A 17335-nucleotide genomic window follows, 5' to 3' on the forward strand; every position below is an offset into this window, starting at 1 on the left:
AAGTTGGATAAAATCTTATATGAAAAAAAAAGTATTTTAAAGAAATCCCTTATTCCGAGGTCACCGTAGCCACCAGATCCAGTCTGTAACCGCTTCAGTCACCCGGATCCAGTCCGTATCCAGAGAAGATGGTGGATCAACACCTAGAAAGGACCTCTATGGCCCAGAAACACAGCGGAGACCGTGACAACTAGATGAGCCGCAGATACAAATCCCCTGTAAAGACCACCTGGACAAGACCACAGGAAACAGATGATTCTTCTGCACAGTCTGACATTCCTGCAGCCTGGAGCTGATCTACTGGTTTCGTCTGACAAGGGGAGAACTGTCTCCCCGACTGAGCCTGGTTTCTCACCGGGTTTTTTCTCCATCTTTTCACCGATCAAGTTTTGGTTTCTTGCCTCTGTCGCCTCTGGCAGGCGGAGCTTGGGACACTTCATGTACAGAGATATCGTTGACTTGATTGCAAATTATTGCACAGATACTATTTAAAACTGAACTTAGCTGAATGATGTCATCAAAGAGTTCAATAACGAAATGCCTTTAACTGTCATTTTGCTTTTTGACGCACTGTGTTCCTAATTAATGTTGTTCAGTTGCATTGACGCAATACTTTTTGTTTAAAGCGCAATTTAAAAAAAAAAAAAAAAAAAAAAAGAGTCCAAACAATGACCCCTGCTACGGGTAGTGTTCCAAGTGTTATGCGACTTCAGCTAATGATGGGTCCATCAGAAATTTTACGGTGCTAGGGCTGGGTCTGCGTCAGAAGAAGCCATGCATTGTTTAGTTATGTCAGTGCAGTGCCGTCGGTTGGGGGAGAAACGGCAGCATGCACGGCTCCTCGTTAGTATAGTGGACAGTATCTCCGCCTGTCACGCGGAAGACCGGGGTTCGATTCCCCGACGGGGAGAGCTGGTTCTTTTCGTCTTCCGAACGATCCATCCAAAATTTTTGGTTGGAGTCGCAGGTCACAGAAGGAGTTCTGCTTCGACGTCAGCCCGAGCCAAAGGACATGCGTTGGCCGGGAATCGAACCCGGGTCAACTGCTTGGAAGGCAGCTATGCTCACCACTACACCACCAACGCAGGTGGAAGTCAGCAGCTTTATTGACGCACTGTGTTCCTAATTAATGTTGTTCAGTTGCATTGACACAATACTTTTTGTTTAAAGCGCAATTTAAAAAAAAAAAAAAAAAAAAAGAGTCCAAACAATGACCCCTGCTACGGGTAGTGTTGCAAGTGTTATGCGACTTCAGCTAATGATGGGTCCATCCGATATTATTCCATCCAAAAGTTTTGGGTGGAGGCACAGGTCACAGAGGGAGTTCTGCTTCGACGTCAGCCCGAGCCAAAGGACATGCGTTGGCCGGGAATCGAACCCGGGTCAACTGCTTGGAAGGCAGCTATGCTCACCACTATACCACCAACGCAGCAGGCATTCAGCAACTTGCGCCGTCAGTAAGAAGACTCGAAGTGCACGAGTCGCCGATAGGGCTAGAGGAGCAGATGAGATCTTTGTTCAGACCCGTCACTAAAGAGAGCCTTCAAGAATTTGCATCCCGTCACGTACAAGAAAACGCTGGCTTCCCATCCGGCTAAATAAACACGAAGTGGTCAAACGCAGAGAGTGCCCATTCAGACGATGACCAGTGGCAAGCCCTCTCGCAGCATGCTGGCGGACGGTCAAACTGATTCTGCTCTTGACATTTCGATGTAGCTCTGCAGTGAGCAGAGCACCCAAAAATACAGGTCACTCGCAAAAGTTCCCCTCCACGGAAATCTTTAGTAAAAGGCGAAAGATTTATGCGACAATGAAGAGAAACTCGAGCTGTGTCTCCAAACGCTCGGGCCTGTGCGCTGCCTCTGTTAAACTACTACGCTCGCCAAGGGTCATCAAGGGTGACAACGCCTGCCCACATGTGTTTCGTCAGCACCCCCCCCCCCACTCCAAAACGGAGGAGTAAAACTCAAAAAAGTCCCCTCGGCCCACCAATAACCAAAAGCCCAATCAAGGCAATCTCTTTCTCATGCCTCTATCTGAAAAGTTGGATAAAATCTTATATGAAAAAAAAAGTATTTTAAAGAAATCCCTTATTCCGAGGTCACCGTAGCCACCAGATCCAGTCTGTAACCGCTTCAGTCACCCGGATCCAGTCCGTATCCAGAGAAGATGGTGGATCAACACCTAGAAAGGACCTCTATGGCCCAGAAACACAGCGGAGACCGTGACAACTAGATGAGCCGCAGATACAAATCCCCTGTAAAGACCACCTGGACAAGACCACAGGAAACAGATGATTCTTCTGCACAGTCTGACATTCCTGCAGCCTGGAGCTGATCTACTGGTTTCGTCTGACAAGGGGAGAACTGTCTCCCCGACTGAGCCTGGTTTCTCACCGGGTTTTTTCTCCATCTTTTCACCGATCGAGTTTTGGTTTCTTGCCTCTGTCGCCTCTGGCAGGCGGAGCTTGGGACACTTCATGTACAGAGATATCGTTGACTTGATTGCAAATTATTGCACAGATACTATTTAAAACTGAACTTAGCTGAATGATGTCATCAAAGAGTTCAATAACGAAATGCCTTTAACTGTCATTTTGCTTTTTGACGCACTGTGTTCCTAATTAATGTTGTTCAGTTGCATTGACGCAATACTTTTTGTTTAAAGCGCAATTTAAAAAAAAAAAAAAAAAAAAAAAGAGTCCAAACAATGACCCCTGCTACGGGTAGTGTTCCAAGTGTTATGCGACTTCAGCTAATGATGGGTCCATCAGAAATTTTACGGTGCTAGGGCTGGGTCTGCGTCAGAAGAAGCCATGCATTGTTTAGTTATGTCAGTGCAGTGCCGTCGGTTGGGGGAGAAACGGCAGCATGCACGGCTCCTCGTTAGTATAGTGGACAGTATCTCCGCCTGTCACGCGGAAGACCGGGGTTCGATTCCCCGACGGGGAGAGCTGGTTCTTTTCGTCTTCCGAACGATCCATCCAAAATTTTTGGTTGGAGTCGCAGGTCACAGAAGGAGTTCTGCTTCGACGTCAGCCCGAGCCAAAGGACATGCGTTGGCCGGGAATCGAACCCGGGTCAACTGCTTGGAAGGCAGCTATGCTCACCACTACACCACCAACGCAGGTGGAAGTCAGCAGCTTTATTGACGCACTGTGTTCCTAATTAATGTTGTTCAGTTGCATTGACACAATACTTTTTGTTTAAAGCGCAATTTAAAAAAAAAAAAAAAAAAAAAGAGTCCAAACAATGACCCCTGCTACGGGTAGTGTTGCAAGTGTTATGCGACTTCAGCTAATGATGGGTCCATCCGATATTATTCCATCCAAAAGTTTTGGGTGGAGGCACAGGTCACAGAGGGAGTTCTGCTTCGACGTCAGCCCGAGCCAAAGGACATGCGTTGGCCGGGAATCGAACCCGGGTCAACTGCTTGGAAGGCAGCTATGCTCACCACTATACCACCAACGCAGCAGGCATTCAGCAACTTGCGCCGTCAGTAAGAAGACTCGAAGTGCACGAGTCGCCGATAGGGCTAGAGGAGCAGATGAGATCTTTGTTCAGACCCGTCACTAAAGAGAGCCTTCAAGAATTTGCATCCCGTCACGTACAAGAAAACGCTGCCTTCCCATCCGGCTAAATAAACACGAAGTGGTCAAACGCAGAGAGTGCCCATTCAGACGATGACCAGTGGCAAGCCCTCTCGCAGCATGCTGGCGGACGGTCAAACTGATTCTGCTCTTGACATTTCGATGTAGCTCTGCAGTGAGCAGAGCACCCAAAAATACAGGTCACTCGCAAAAGTTCCCCTCCACGGAAATCTTTAGTAAAAGGCGAAAGATTTATGCGACAATGAAGAGAAACTCGAGCTGTGTCTCCAAACGCTCGGGCCTGTGCGCTGCCTCTGTTAAACTACTACGCTTGCCAAGGGTCATCAAGGGTGACAACGCCTGCCCACATGTGTTTCGTCAGCACCCCCCCCCCACTCCAAAACGGAGGAGTAAAACTCAAAAAAGTCCCCTCGGCCCACCAATAACCAAAAGCCCAATCAAGGCAATCTCTTTCTCATGCCTCTATCTGAAAAGTTGGATAAAATCTTATATGAAAAAAAAAGTCTTTTAAAGAAATCCCTTATTCCGAGGTCACCGTAGCCACCAGATCCAGTCTGTAACCGCTTCAGTCACCCGGATCCAGTCCGTATCCAGAGAAGATGGTGGATCAACACCTAGAAAGGACCTCTATGGCCCAGAAACACAGCGGAGACCGTGACAACTAGATGAGCCGCAGATACAAATCCCCTGTAAAGACCACCTGGACAAGACCACAGGAAACAGATGATTCTTCTGCACAGTCTGACATTCCTGCAGCCTGGAGCTGATCTACTGGTTTCGTCTGACAAGGGGAGAACTGTCTCCCCGACTGAGCCTGGTTTCTCACCGGGTTTTTTCTCCATCTTTTCACCGATCGAGTTTTGGTTTCTTGCCTCTGTCGCCTCTGGCAGGCGGAGCTTGGGACACTTCATGTACAGAGATATCGTTGACTTGATTGCAAATTATTGCACAGATACTATTTAAAACTGAACTTAGCTGAATGATGTCATCAAAGAGTTCAATAACGAAATGCCTTTAACTGTCATTTTGCTTTTTGACGCACTGTGTTCCTAATTAATGTTGTTCAGTTGCATTGACGCAATACTTTTTGTTTAAAGCGCAATTTAAAAAAAAAAAAAAAAAAAAAGAGTCCAAACAATGACCCCTGCTACGGGTAGTGTTCCAAGTGTTATGCGACTTCAGCTAATGATGGGTCCATCAGAAATTTTACGGTGCTAGGGCTGGGTCTGCGTCAGAAGAAGCCATGCATTGTTTAGTTATGTCAGTGCAGTGCCGTCGGTTGGGGGAGAAACGGCAGCATGCACGGCTCCTCGTTAGTATAGTGGACAGTATCTCCGCCTGTCACGCGGAAGACCGGGGTTCGATTCCCCGATGGGGAGAGCTGGTTCTTTTCGTCTTCCGAACGATCCATCCAAAATTTTTGGTTGGAGTCGCAGGTCACAGAAGGAGTTCTGCTTCGACGTCAGCCCGAGCCAAAGGACATGCGTTGGCCGGGAATCGAACCCGGGTCAACTGCTTGGAAGGCAGCTATGCTCACCACTATACCACCAACGCAGGTGGAAGTCAGCAGCTTTATTGACGCACTGTGTTCCTAATTAATGTTGTTCAGTTGCATTGACACAATACTTTTTGTTTAAAGCGCAATTTAAAAAAAAAAAAAAAAAAAAAGAGTCCAAACAATGACCCCTGCTACGGGTAGTGTTGCAAGTGTTATGCGACTTCAGCTAATGATGGGAGTTTTGGTTTCTTGCCTCTGTCGCCTCTGGCAGGCGGAGCTTGGGACACTTCATGTACAGAGATATCGTTGACTTGATTGCAAATTATTGCACAGATACTATTTAAAACTGAACTTAGCTGAATGATGTCATCAAAGAGTTCAATAACGAAATGCCTTTAACTGTCATTTTGCTTTTTGACGCACTGTGTTCCTAATTAATGTTGTTCAGTTGCATTGACGCAATACTTTTTGTTTAAAGCGCAATTTAAAAAAAAAAAAAAAAAAAAAAAAGAGTCCAAACAATGACCCCTGCTACGGGTAGTGTTCCAAGTGTTATGCGACTTCAGCTAATGATGGGTCCATCAGAAATTTTACGGTGCTAGGGCTGGGTCTGCGTCAGAAGAAGCCATGCATTGTTTAGTTATGTCAGTGCAGTGCCGTCGGTTGGGGGAGAAACGGCAGCATGCACGGCTCCTCGTTAGTATAGTGGACAGTATCTCCGCCTGTCACGCGGAAGACCGGGGTTCGATTCCCCGACGGGGAGAGCTGGTTCTTTTCGTCTTCCGAACGATCCATCCAAAATTTTTGGTTGGAGTCGCAGGTCACAGAAGGAGTTCTGCTTCGACGTCAGCCCGAGCCAAAGGACATGCGTTGGCCGGGAATCGAACCCGGGTCAACTGCTTGGAAGGCAGCTATGCTCACCACTATACCACCAACGCAGGTGGAAGTCAGCAGCTTTATTGACGCACTGTGTTCCTAATTAATGTTGTTCAGTTGCATTGACACAATACTTTTTGTTTAAAGCGCAATTTAAAAAAAAAAAAAAAAAAAAAGAGTCCAAACAATGACCCCTGCTACGGGTAGTGTTGCAAGTGTTATGCGACTTCAGCTAATGATGGGTCCATCCGATATTATTCCATCCAAAAGTTTTGGGTGGAGGCACAGGTCACAGAGGGAGTTCTGCTTCGACGTCAGCCCGAGCCAAAGGACATGCGTTGGCCGGGAATCGAACCCGGGTCAACTGCTTGGAAGGCAGCTATGCTCACCACTATACCACCAACGCAGCAGGCATTCAGCAACTTGCGCCGTCAGTAAGAAGACTCGAAGTGCACGAGTCGCCGATAGGGCTAGAGGAGCAGATGAGATCTTTGTTCAGACCCGTCACTAAAGAGAGCCTTCAAGAATTTGCATCCCGTCACGTACAAGAAAACGCTGCCTTCCCATCCGGCTAAATAAACACGAAGTGGTCAAACGCAGAGAGTGCCCATTCAGACGATGACCAGTGGCAAGCCCTCTCGCAGCATGCTGGCGGACGGTCAAACTGATTCTGCTCTTGACATTTCGATGTAGCTCTGCAGTGAGCAGAGCACCCAAAAATACAGGTCACTCGCAAAAGTTCCCCTCCACGGAAATCTTTAGTAAAAGGCGAAAGATTTATGCGACAATGAAGAGAAACTCGAGCTGTGTCTCCAAACGCTCGGGCCTGTGCGCTGCCTCTGTTAAACTACTACGCTCGCCAAGGGTCATCAAGGGTGACAACGCCTGCCCACATGTGTTTCGTCAGCACCCCCCCCCCCCACTCCAAAACGGAGGAGTAAAACTCAAAAAAGTCCCCTCGGCCCACCAATAACCAAAAGCCCAATCAAGGCAATCTCTTTCTCATGCCTCTATCTGAAAAGTTGGATAAAATCTTATATGAAAAAAAAAGTATTTTAAAGAAATCCCTTATTCCGAGGTCACCGTAGCCACCAGATCCAGTCTGTAACCGCTTCAGTCACCCGGATCCAGTCCGTATCCAGAGAAGATGGTGGATCAACACCTAGAAAGGACCTCTATGGCCCAGAAACACAGCGGAGACCGTGACAACTAGATGAGCCGCAGATACAAATCCCCTGTAAAGACCACCTGGACAAGACCACAGGAAACAGATGATTCTTCTGCACAGTCTGACATTCCTGCAGCCTGGAGCTGATCTACTGGTTTCGTCTGACAAGGGGAGAACTGTCTCCCCGACTGAGCCTGGTTTCTCACCGGGTTTTTTCTCCATCTTTTCACCGATCAAGTTTTGGTTTCTTGCCTCTGTCGCCTCTGGCAGGCGGAGCTTGGGACACTTCATGTACAGAGATATCGTTGACTTGATTGCAAATTATTGCACAGATACTATTTAAAACTGAACTTAGCTGAATGATGTCATCAAAGAGTTCAATAACGAAATGCCTTTAACTGTCATTTTGCTTTTTGACGCACTGTGTTCCTAATTAATGTTGTTCAGTTGCATTGACGCAATACTTTTTGTTTAAAGCGCAATTTAAAAAAAAAAAAAAAAAAAAAAAGAGTCCAAACAATGACCCCTGCTACGGGTAGTGTTCCAAGTGTTATGCGACTTCAGCTAATGATGGGTCCATCAGAAATTTTACGGTGCTAGGGCTGGGTCTGCGTCAGAAGAAGCCATGCATTGTTTAGTTATGTCAGTGCAGTGCCGTCGGTTGGGGGAGAAACGGCAGCATGCAAGGCTCCTCGTTAGTATAGTGGACAGTATCTCCGCCTGTCACGCGGAAGACCGGGGTTCGATTCCCCGACGGGGAGAGCTGGTTCTTTTCGTCTTCCGAACGATCCATCCAAAATTTTTGGTTGGAGTCGCAGGTCACAGAAGGAGTTCTGCTTCGACGTCAGCCCGAGCCAAAGGACATGCGTTGGCCGGGAATCGAACCCGGGTCAACTGCTTGGAAGGCAGCTATGCTCACCACTACACCACCAACGCAGGTGGAAGTCAGCAGCTTTATTGACGCACTGTGTTCCTAATTAATGTTGTTCAGTTGCATTGACACAATACTTTTTGTTTAAAGCGCAATTTAAAAAAAAAAAAAAAAAAAAAGAGTCCAAACAATGACCCCTGCTACGGGTAGTGTTGCAAGTGTTATGCGACTTCAGCTAATGATGGGTCCATCCGATATTATTCCATCCAAAAGTTTTGGGTGGAGGCACAGGTCACAGAGGGAGTTCTGCTTCGACGTCAGCCCGAGCCAAAGGACATGCGTTGGCCGGGAATCGAACCCGGGTCAACTGCTTGGAAGGCAGCTATGCTCACCACTATACCACCAACGCAGCAGGCATTCAGCAACTTGCGCCGTCAGTAAGAAGACTCGAAGTGCACGAGTCGCCGATAGGGCTAGAGGAGCAGATGAGATCTTTGTTCAGACCCGTCACTAAAGAGAGCCTTCAAGAATGTGCATCCCGTCACGTACAAGAAAACGCTGCCTTCCCATCCGGCTAAATAAACACGAAGTGGTCAAACGCAGAGAGTGCCCATTCAGACGATGACCAGTGGCAAGCCCTCTCGCAGCATGCTGGCGGACGGTCAAACTGATTCTGCTCTTGACATTTCGATGTAGCTCTGCAGTGAGCAGAGCACCCAAAAATACAGGTCACTCGCAAAAGTTCCCCTCCACGGAAATCTTTAGTAAAAGGCGAAAGATTTATGCGACAATGAAGAGAAACTCGAGCTGTGTCTCCAAACGCTCGGGCCTGTGCGCTGCCTCTGTTAAACTACTACGCTCGCCAAGGGTCATCAAGGGTGACAACGCCTGCCCACATGTGTTTCGTCAGCACCCCCCCCCCACTCCAAAACGGAGGAGTAAAACTCAAAAAAGTCCCCTCGGCCCACCAATAACCAAAAGCCCAATCAAGGCAATCTCTTTCTCATGCCTCTATCTGAAAAGTTGGATAAAATCTTATATGAAAAAAAAAGTATTTTAAAGAAATCCCTTATTCCGAGGTCACCGTAGCCACCAGATCCAGTCTGTAACCGCTTCAGTCACCCGGATCCAGTCCGTATCCAGAGAAGATGGTGGATCAACACCTAGAAAGGACCTCTATGGCCCAGAAACACAGCGGAGACCGTGACAACTAGATGAGCCGCAGATACAAATCCCCTGTAAAGACCACCTGGACAAGACCACAGGAAACAGATGATTCTTCTGCACAGTCTGACATTCCTGCAGCCTGGAGCTGATCTACTGGTTTCGTCTGACAAGGGGAGAACTGTCTCCCCGACTGAGCCTGGTTTCTCACCGGGTTTTTTCTCCATCTTTTCACCGATCGAGTTTTGGTTTCTTGCCTCTGTCGCCTCTGGCAGGCGGAGCTTGGGACACTTCATGTACAGAGATATCGTTGACTTGATTGCAAATTATTGCACAGATACTATTTAAAACTGAACTTAGCTGAATGATGTCATCAAAGAGTTCAATAACGAAATGCCTTTAACTGTCATTTTGCTTTTTGACGCACTGTGTTCCTAATTAATGTTGTTCAGTTGCATTGACGCAATACTTTTTGTTTAAAGCGCAATTTAAAAAAAAAAAAAAAAAAAAAAAGAGTCCAAACAATGACCCCTGCTACGGGTAGTGTTCCAAGTGTTATGCGACTTCAGCTAATGATGGGTCCATCAGAAATTTTACGGTGCTAGGGCTGGGTCTGCGTCAGAAGAAGCCATGCATTGTTTAGTTATGTCAGTGCAGTGCCGTCGGTTGGGGGAGAAACGGCAGCATGCACGGCTCCTCGTTAGTATAGTGGACAGTATCTCCGCCTGTCACGCGGAAGACCGGGGTTCGATTCCCCGACGGGGAGAGCTGGTTCTTTTCGTCTTCCGAACGATCCATCCAAAATTTTTGGTTGGAGTCGCAGGTCACAGAAGGAGTTCTGCTTCGACGTCAGCCCGAGCCAAAGGACATGCGTTGGCCGGGAATCGAACCCGGGTCAACTGCTTGGAAGGCAGCTATGCTCACCACTATACCACCAACGCAGGTGGAAGTCAGCAGCTTTATTGACGCACTGTGTTCCTAATTAATGTTGTTCAGTTGCATTGACACAATACTTTTTGTTTAAAGCGCAATTTAAAAAAAAAAAAAAAAAAAAAGAGTCCAAACAATGACCCCTGCTACGGGTAGTGTTGCAAGTGTTATGCGACTTCAGCTAATGATGGGTCCATCCGATATTATTCCATCCAAAAGTTTTGGGTGGAGGCACAGGTCACAGAGGGAGTTCTGCTTCGACGTCAGCCCGAGCCAAAGGACATGCGTTGGCCGGGAATCGAACCCGGGTCAACTGCTTGGAAGGCAGCTATGCTCACCACTATACCACCAACGCAGCAGGCATTCAGCAACTTGCGCCGTCAGTAAGAAGACTCGAAGTGCACGAGTCGCCGATAGGGCTAGAGGAGCAGATGAGATCTTTGTTCAGACCCGTCACTAAAGAGAGCCTTCAAGAATTTGCATCCCGTCACGTACAAGAAAACGCTGCCTTCCCATCCGGCTAAATAAACACGAAGTGGTCAAACGCAGAGAGTGCCCATTCAGACGATGACCAGTGGCAAGCCCTCTCGCAGCATGCTGGCGGACGGTCAAACTGATTCTGCTCTTGACATTTCGATGTAGCTCTGCAGTGAGCAGAGCACCCAAAAATACAGGTCACTCGCAAAAGTTCCCCTCCACGGAAATCTTTAGTAAAAGGCGAAAGATTTATGCGACAATGAAGAGAAACTCGAGCTGTGTCTCCAAACGCTCGGGCCTGTGCGCTGCCTCTGTTAAACTACTACGCTCGCCAAGGGTCATCAAGGGTGACAACGCCTGCCCACATGTGTTTCGTCAGCACCCCCCCCCCCCCACTCCAAAACGGAGGAGTAAAACTCAAAAAAGTCCCCTCGGCCCACCAATAACCAAAAGCCCAATCAAGGCAATCTCTTTCTCATGCCTCTATCTGAAAAGTTGGATAAAATCTTATATGAAAAAAAAAGTATTTTAAAGAAATCCCTTATTCCGAGGTCACCGTAGCCACCAGATCCAGTCTGTAACCGCTTCAGTCACCCGGATCCAGTCCGTATCCAGAGAAGATGGTGGATCAACACCTAGAAAGGACCTCTATGGCCCAGAAACACAGCGGAGACCGTGACAACTAGATGAGCCGCAGATACAAATCCCCTGTAAAGACCACCTGGACAAGACCACAGGAAACAGATGATTCTTCTGCACAGTCTGACATTCCTGCAGCCTGGAGCTGATCTACTGGTTTCGTCTGACAAGGGGAGAACTGTCTCCCCGACTGAGCCTGGTTTCTCACCGGGTTTTTTCTCCATCTTTTCACCGATCAAGTTTTGGTTTCTTGCCTCTGTCGCCTCTGGCAGGCGGAGCTTGGGACACTTCATGTACAGAGATATCGTTGACTTGATTGCAAATTATTGCACAGATACTATTTAAAACTGAACTTAGCTGAATGATGTCATCAAAGAGTTCAATAACGAAATGCCTTTAACTGTCATTTTGCTTTTTGACGCACTGTGTTCCTAATTAATGTTGTTCAGTTGCATTGACGCAATACTTTTTGTTTAAAGCGCAATTTAAAAAAAAAAAAAAAAAAAAAAAGAGTCCAAACAATGACCCCTGCTACGGGTAGTGTTCCAAGTGTTATGCGACTTCAGCTAATGATGGGTCCATCAGAAATTTTACGGTGCTAGGGCTGGGTCTGCGTCAGAAGAAGCCATGCATTGTTTAGTTATGTCAGTGCAGTGCCGTCGGTTGGGGGAGAAACGGCAGCATGCACGGCTCCTCGTTAGTATAGTGGACAGTATCTCCGCCTGTCACGCGGAAGACCGGGGTTCGATTCCCCGACGGGGAGAGCTGGTTCTTTTCGTCTTCCGAACGATCCATCCAAAATTTTTGGTTGGAGTCGCAGGTCACAGAAGGAGTTCTGCTTCGACGTCAGCCCGAGCCAAAGGACATGCGTTGGCCGGGAATCGAACCCGGGTCAACTGCTTGGAAGGCAGCTATGCTCACCACTACACCACCAACGCAGGTGGAAGTCAGCAGCTTTATTGACGCACTGTGTTCCTAATTAATGTTGTTCAGTTGCATTGACACAATACTTTTTGTTTAAAGCGCAATTTAAAAAAAAAAAAAAAAAAAAAGAGTCCAAACAATGACCCCTGCTACGGGTAGTGTTGCAAGTGTTATGCGACTTCAGCTAATGATGGGTCCATCCGATATTATTCCATCCAAAAGTTTTGGGTGGAGGCACAGGTCACAGAGGGAGTTCTGCTTCGACGTCAGCCCGAGCCAAAGGACATGCGTTGGCCGGGAATCGAACCCGGGTCAACTGCTTGGAAGGCAGCTATGCTCACCACTATACCACCAACGCAGCAGGCATTCAGCAACTTGCGCCGTCAGTAAGAAGACTCGAAGTGCACGAGTCGCCGATAGGGCTAGAGGAGCAGATGAGATCTTTGTTCAGACCCGTCACTAAAGAGAGCCTTCAAGAATTTGCATCCCGTCACGTACAAGAAAACGCTGCCTTCCCATCCGGCTAAATAAACACGAAGTGGTCAAACGCAGAGAGTGCCCATTCAGACGATGACCAGTGGCAAGCCCTCTCGCAGCATGCTGGCGGACGGTCAAACTGATTCTGCTCTTGACATTTCGATGTAGCTCTGCAGTGAGCAGAGCACCCAAAAATACAGGTCACTCGCAAAAGTTCCCCTCCACGGAAATCTTTAGTAAAAGGCGAAAGATTTATGCGACAATGAAGAGAAACTCGAGCTGTGTCTCCAAACGCTCGGGCCTGTGCGCTGCCTCTGTTAAACTACTACGCTCGCCAAGGGTCATCAAGGGTGACAACGCCTGCCCACATGTGTTTCGTCAGCACCCCCCCCCCCACTCCAAAACGGAGGAGTAAAACTCAAAAAAGTCCCCTCGGCCCACCAATAACCAAAAGCCCAATCAAGGCAATCTCTTTCTCATGCCTCTATCTGAAAAGTTGGATAAAATCTTATATGAAAAAAAAAGTATTTTAAAGAAATCCCTTATTCCGAGGTCACCGTAGCCACCAGATCCAGTCTGTAACCGCTTCAGTCACCCGGATCCAGTCCGTATCCAGAGAAGATGGTGGATCAACACCTAGAAAGGACCTCTATGGCCCAGAAACACAGCGGAGACCGTGACAACTAGATGAGCCGCAGATACAAATCCCCTGTAAAGACCACCTGGACAAGACCACAGGAAACAGATGATTCTTCTGCACAGTCTGACATTCCTGCAGCCTGGAGCTGATCTACTGGTTTCGTCTGACAAGGGGAGAACTGTCTCCCCGACTGAGCCTGGTTTCTCACCGGGTTTTTTCTCCATCTTTTCACCGATCGAGTTTTGGTTTCTTGCCTCTGTCGCCTCTGGCAGGCGGAGCTTGGGACACTTCATGTACAGAGATATCGTTGACTTGATTGCAAATTATTGCACAGATACTATTTAAAACTGAACTTAGCTGAATGATGTCATCAAAGAGTTCAATAACGAAATGCCTTTAACTGTCATTTTGCTTTTTGACGCACTGTGTTCCTAATTAATGTTGTTCAGTTGCATTGACGCAATACTTTTTGTTTAAAGCGCAATTTAAAAAAAAAAAAAAAAAAAAAAAGAGTCCAAACAATGACCCCTGCTACGGGTAGTGTTCCAAGTGTTATGCGACTTCAGCTAATGATGGGTCCATCAGAAATTTTACGGTGCTAGGGCTGGGTCTGCGTCAGAAGAAGCCATGCATTGTTTAGTTATGTCAGTGCAGTGCCGTCGGTTGGGGGAGAAACGGCAGCATGCACGGCTCCTCGTTAGTATAGTGGACAGTATCTCCGCCTGTCACGCGGAAGACCGGGGTTCGATTCCCCGACGGGGAGAGCTGGTTCTTTTCGTCTTCCGAACGATCCATCCAAAATTTTTGGTTGGAGTCGCAGGTCACAGAAGGAGTTCTGCTTCGACGTCAGCCCGAGCCAAAGGACATGCGTTGGCCGGGAATCGAACCCGGGTCAACTGCTTGGAAGGCAGCTATGCTCACCACTACACCACCAACGCAGGTGGAAGTCAGCAGCTTTATTGACGCACTGTGTTCCTAATTAATGTTGTTCAGTTGCATTGACACAATACTTTTTGTTTAAAGCGCAATTTAAAAAAAAAAAAAAAAAAAAAGAGTCCAAACAATGACCCCTGCTACGGGTAGTGTTGCAAGTGTTATGCGACTTCAGCTAATGATGGGTCCATCCGATATTATTCCATCCAAAAGTTTTGGGTGGAGGCACAGGTCACAGAGGGAGTTCTGCTTCGACGTCAGCCCGAGCCAAAGGACATGCGTTGGCCGGGAATCGAACCCGGGTCAACTGCTTGGAAGGCAGCTATGCTCACCACTATACCACCAACGCAGCAGGCATTCAGCAACTTGCGCCGTCAGTAAGAAGACTCGAAGTGCACGAGTCGCCGATAGGGCTAGAGGAGCAGATGAGATCTTTGTTCAGACCCGTCACTAAAGAGAGCCTTCAAGAATTTGCATCCCGTCACGTACAAGAAAACGCTGGCTTCCCATCCGGCTAAATAAACACGAAGTGGTCAAACGCAGAGAGTGCCCATTCAGACGATGACCAGTGGCAAGCCCTCTCGCAGCATGCTGGCGGACGGTCAAACTGATTCTGCTCTTGACATTTCGATGTAGCTCTGCAGTGAGCAGAGCACCCAAAAATACAGGTCACTCGCAAAAGTTCCCCTCCACGGAAATCTTTAGTAAAAGGCGAAAGATTTATGCGACAATGAAGAGAAACTCGAGCTGTGTCTCCAAACGCTCGGGCCTGTGCGCTGCCTCTGTTAAACTACTACGCTCGCCAAGGGTCATCAAGGGTGACAACGCCTGCCCACATGTGTTTCGTCAGCACCCCCCCCCCCACTCCAAAACGGAGGAGTAAAACTCAAAAAAGTCCCCTCGGCCCACCAATAACCAAAAGCCCAATCAAGGCAATCTCTTTCTCATGCCTCTATCTGAAAAGTTGGATAAAATCTTATATGAAAAAAAAAGTATTTTAAAGAAATCCCTTATTCCGAGGTCACCGTAGCCACCAGATCCAGTCTGTAACCGCTTCAGTCACCCGGATCCAGTCCGTATCCAGAGAAGATGGTGGATCAACACCTAGAAAGGACCTCTATGGCCCAGAAACACAGCGGAGACCGTGACAACTAGATGAGCCGCAGATACAAATCCCCTGTAAAGACCACCTGGACAAGACCACAGGAAACAGATGATTCTTCTGCACAGTCTGACATTCCTGCAGCCTGGAGCTGATCTACTGGTTTCGTCTGACAAGGGGAGAACTGTCTCCCCGACTGAGCCTGGTTTCTCACCGGGTTTTTTCTCCATCTTTTCACCGATCGAGTTTTGGTTTCTTGCCTCTGTCGCCTCTGGCAGGCGGAGCTTGGGACACTTCATGTACAGAGATATCGTTGACTTGATTGCAAATTATTGCACAGATACTATTTAAAACTGAACTTAGCTGAATGATGTCATCAAAGAGTTCAATAACGAAATGCCTTTAACTGTCATTTTGCTTTTTGACGCACTGTGTTCCTAATTAATGTTGTTCAGTTGCATTGACGCAATACTTTTTGTTTAAAGCGCAATTTAAAAAAAAAAAAAAAAAAAAAAAGAGTCCAAACAATGACCCCTGCTACGGGTAGTGTTCCAAGTGTTATGCGACTTCAGCTAATGATGGGTCCATCAGAAATTTTACGGTGCTAGGGCTGGGTCTGCGTCAGAAGAAGCCATGCATTGTTTAGTTATGTCAGTGCAGTGCCGTCGGTTGGGGGAGAAACGGCAGCATGCACGGCTCCTCGTTAGTATAGTGGACAGTATCTCCGCCTGTCACGCGGAAGACCGGGGTTCGATTCCCCGACGGGGAGAGCTGGTTCTTTTCGTCTTCCGAACGATCCATCCAAAATTTTTGGTTGGAGTCGCAGGTCACAGAAGGAGTTCTGCTTCGACGTCAGCCCGAGCCAAAGGACATGCGTTGGCCGGGAATCGAACCCGGGTCAACTGCTTGGAAGGCAGCTATGCTCACCACTACACCACCAACGCAGGTGGAAGTCAGCAGCTTTATTGACGCACTGTGTTCCTAATTAATGTTGTTCAGTTGCATTGACACAATACTTTTTGTTTAAAGCGCAATTTAAAAAAAAAAAAAAAAAAAAAGAGTCCAAACAATGACCCCTGCTACGGGTAGTGTTGCAAGTGTTATGCGACTTCAGCTAATGATGGGTCCATCCGATATTATTCCATCCAAAAGTTTTGGGTGGAGGCACAGGTCACAGAGGGAGTTCTGCTTCGACGTCAGCCCGAGCCAAAGGACATGCGTTGGCCGGGAATCGAACCCGGGTCAACTGCTTGGAAGGCAGCTATGCTCACCACTATACCACCAACGCAGCAGGCATTCAGCAACTTGCGCCGTCAGTAAGAAGACTCGAAGTGCACGAGTCGCCGATAGGGCTAGAGGAGCAGATGAGATCTTTGTTCAGACCCGTCACTAAAGAGAGCCTTCAAGAATTTGCATCCCGTCACGTACAAGAAAACGCTGCCTTCCCATCCGGCTAAATAAACACGAAGTGGTCAAACGCAGAGAGTGCCCATTCAGACGATGACCAGTGGCAAGCCCTCTCGCAGCATGCTGGCGGACGGTCAAACTGATTCTGCTCTTGACATTTCGATGTAGCTCTGCAGTGAGCAGAGCACCCAAAAATACAGGTCACTCGCAAAAGTTCCCCTCCACGGAAATCTTTAGTAAAAGGCGAAAGATTTATGCGACAATGAAGAGAAACTCGAGCTGTGTCTCCAAACGCTCGGGCCTGTGCGCTGCCTCTGTTAAACTACTACGCTTGCCAAGGGTCATCAAGGGTGACAACGCCTGCCCACATGTGTTTCGTCAGCACCCCCCCCCCACTCCAAAACGGAGGAGTAAAACTCAAAAAAGTCCCCTCGGCCCACCAATAACCAAAAGCCCAATCAAGGCAATCTCTTTCTCATGCCTCTATCTGAAAAGTTGGATAAAATCTTATATGAAAAAAAAAGTCTTTTAAAGAAATCCCTTATTCCGAGGTCACCGTAGCCACCAGATCCAGTCTGTAACCGCTTCAGTCACCCGGATCCAGTCCGTATCCAGAGAA

At 47.7% G+C, this 17335-nt stretch overlaps 14 non-coding genes across 14 annotated transcripts; all 14 read right to left on the reverse strand.

Annotated features, from left to right (window-relative positions):
• Window positions 1-1013: 1013 nt before the first annotated feature.
• trnag-ucc (transfer RNA glycine (anticodon UCC)) lies at window positions 1014-1085 on the reverse strand. Its single transcript has one exon. It is a non-coding gene; the product is annotated as a tRNA-Gly (tRNA).
• Window positions 1086-1714: 629 nt separating this feature from the next.
• On the reverse strand, window positions 1715-1829 carry LOC127980384 (U5 spliceosomal RNA). Its single transcript, XR_008159411.1, has one exon. It is a non-coding gene; the product is annotated as a U5 spliceosomal RNA (small nuclear RNA).
• A 1225-nt stretch (window positions 1830-3054) lies between these two features.
• trnag-ucc (transfer RNA glycine (anticodon UCC)) lies at window positions 3055-3126 on the reverse strand. The gene has a single exon. It is a non-coding gene; the product is annotated as a tRNA-Gly (tRNA).
• Window positions 3127-3755: 629 nt separating this feature from the next.
• Window positions 3756-3870, reverse strand: LOC127980385 (U5 spliceosomal RNA). The gene has a single exon (XR_008159412.1). It is a non-coding gene; the product is annotated as a U5 spliceosomal RNA (small nuclear RNA).
• A 2805-nt stretch (window positions 3871-6675) lies between these two features.
• Window positions 6676-6790, reverse strand: LOC127980387 (U5 spliceosomal RNA). Its single transcript, XR_008159414.1, has one exon. It is a non-coding gene; the product is annotated as a U5 spliceosomal RNA (small nuclear RNA).
• Window positions 6791-8016: 1226 nt separating this feature from the next.
• trnag-ucc (transfer RNA glycine (anticodon UCC)) lies at window positions 8017-8088 on the reverse strand. The gene has a single exon. It is a non-coding gene; the product is annotated as a tRNA-Gly (tRNA).
• Window positions 8089-8717: 629 nt separating this feature from the next.
• LOC127980388 (U5 spliceosomal RNA) lies at window positions 8718-8832 on the reverse strand. The gene has a single exon (XR_008159415.1). It is a non-coding gene; the product is annotated as a U5 spliceosomal RNA (small nuclear RNA).
• Window positions 8833-10757: 1925 nt separating this feature from the next.
• Window positions 10758-10872, reverse strand: LOC127980389 (U5 spliceosomal RNA). The gene has a single exon (XR_008159416.1). It is a non-coding gene; the product is annotated as a U5 spliceosomal RNA (small nuclear RNA).
• Window positions 10873-12099: 1227 nt separating this feature from the next.
• Window positions 12100-12171, reverse strand: trnag-ucc (transfer RNA glycine (anticodon UCC)). The gene has a single exon. It is a non-coding gene; the product is annotated as a tRNA-Gly (tRNA).
• A 629-nt stretch (window positions 12172-12800) lies between these two features.
• LOC127980390 (U5 spliceosomal RNA) lies at window positions 12801-12915 on the reverse strand. The gene has a single exon (XR_008159417.1). It is a non-coding gene; the product is annotated as a U5 spliceosomal RNA (small nuclear RNA).
• A 1225-nt stretch (window positions 12916-14140) lies between these two features.
• On the reverse strand, window positions 14141-14212 carry trnag-ucc (transfer RNA glycine (anticodon UCC)). Its single transcript has one exon. It is a non-coding gene; the product is annotated as a tRNA-Gly (tRNA).
• A 629-nt stretch (window positions 14213-14841) lies between these two features.
• LOC127980391 (U5 spliceosomal RNA) lies at window positions 14842-14956 on the reverse strand. Its single transcript, XR_008159418.1, has one exon. It is a non-coding gene; the product is annotated as a U5 spliceosomal RNA (small nuclear RNA).
• A 1225-nt stretch (window positions 14957-16181) lies between these two features.
• trnag-ucc (transfer RNA glycine (anticodon UCC)) lies at window positions 16182-16253 on the reverse strand. Its single transcript has one exon. It is a non-coding gene; the product is annotated as a tRNA-Gly (tRNA).
• Window positions 16254-16882: 629 nt separating this feature from the next.
• On the reverse strand, window positions 16883-16997 carry LOC127980392 (U5 spliceosomal RNA). Its single transcript, XR_008159419.1, has one exon. It is a non-coding gene; the product is annotated as a U5 spliceosomal RNA (small nuclear RNA).
• Between the last annotated feature and the right edge of the window lie 338 nt (window positions 16998-17335).

This window comes from Carassius gibelio, chromosome B19 (genome assembly GCF_023724105.1).
Source record: "Carassius gibelio isolate Cgi1373 ecotype wild population from Czech Republic chromosome B19, carGib1.2-hapl.c, whole genome shotgun sequence".
NCBI lineage: Eukaryota > Metazoa > Chordata > Actinopteri > Cypriniformes > Cyprinidae > Carassius > Carassius gibelio.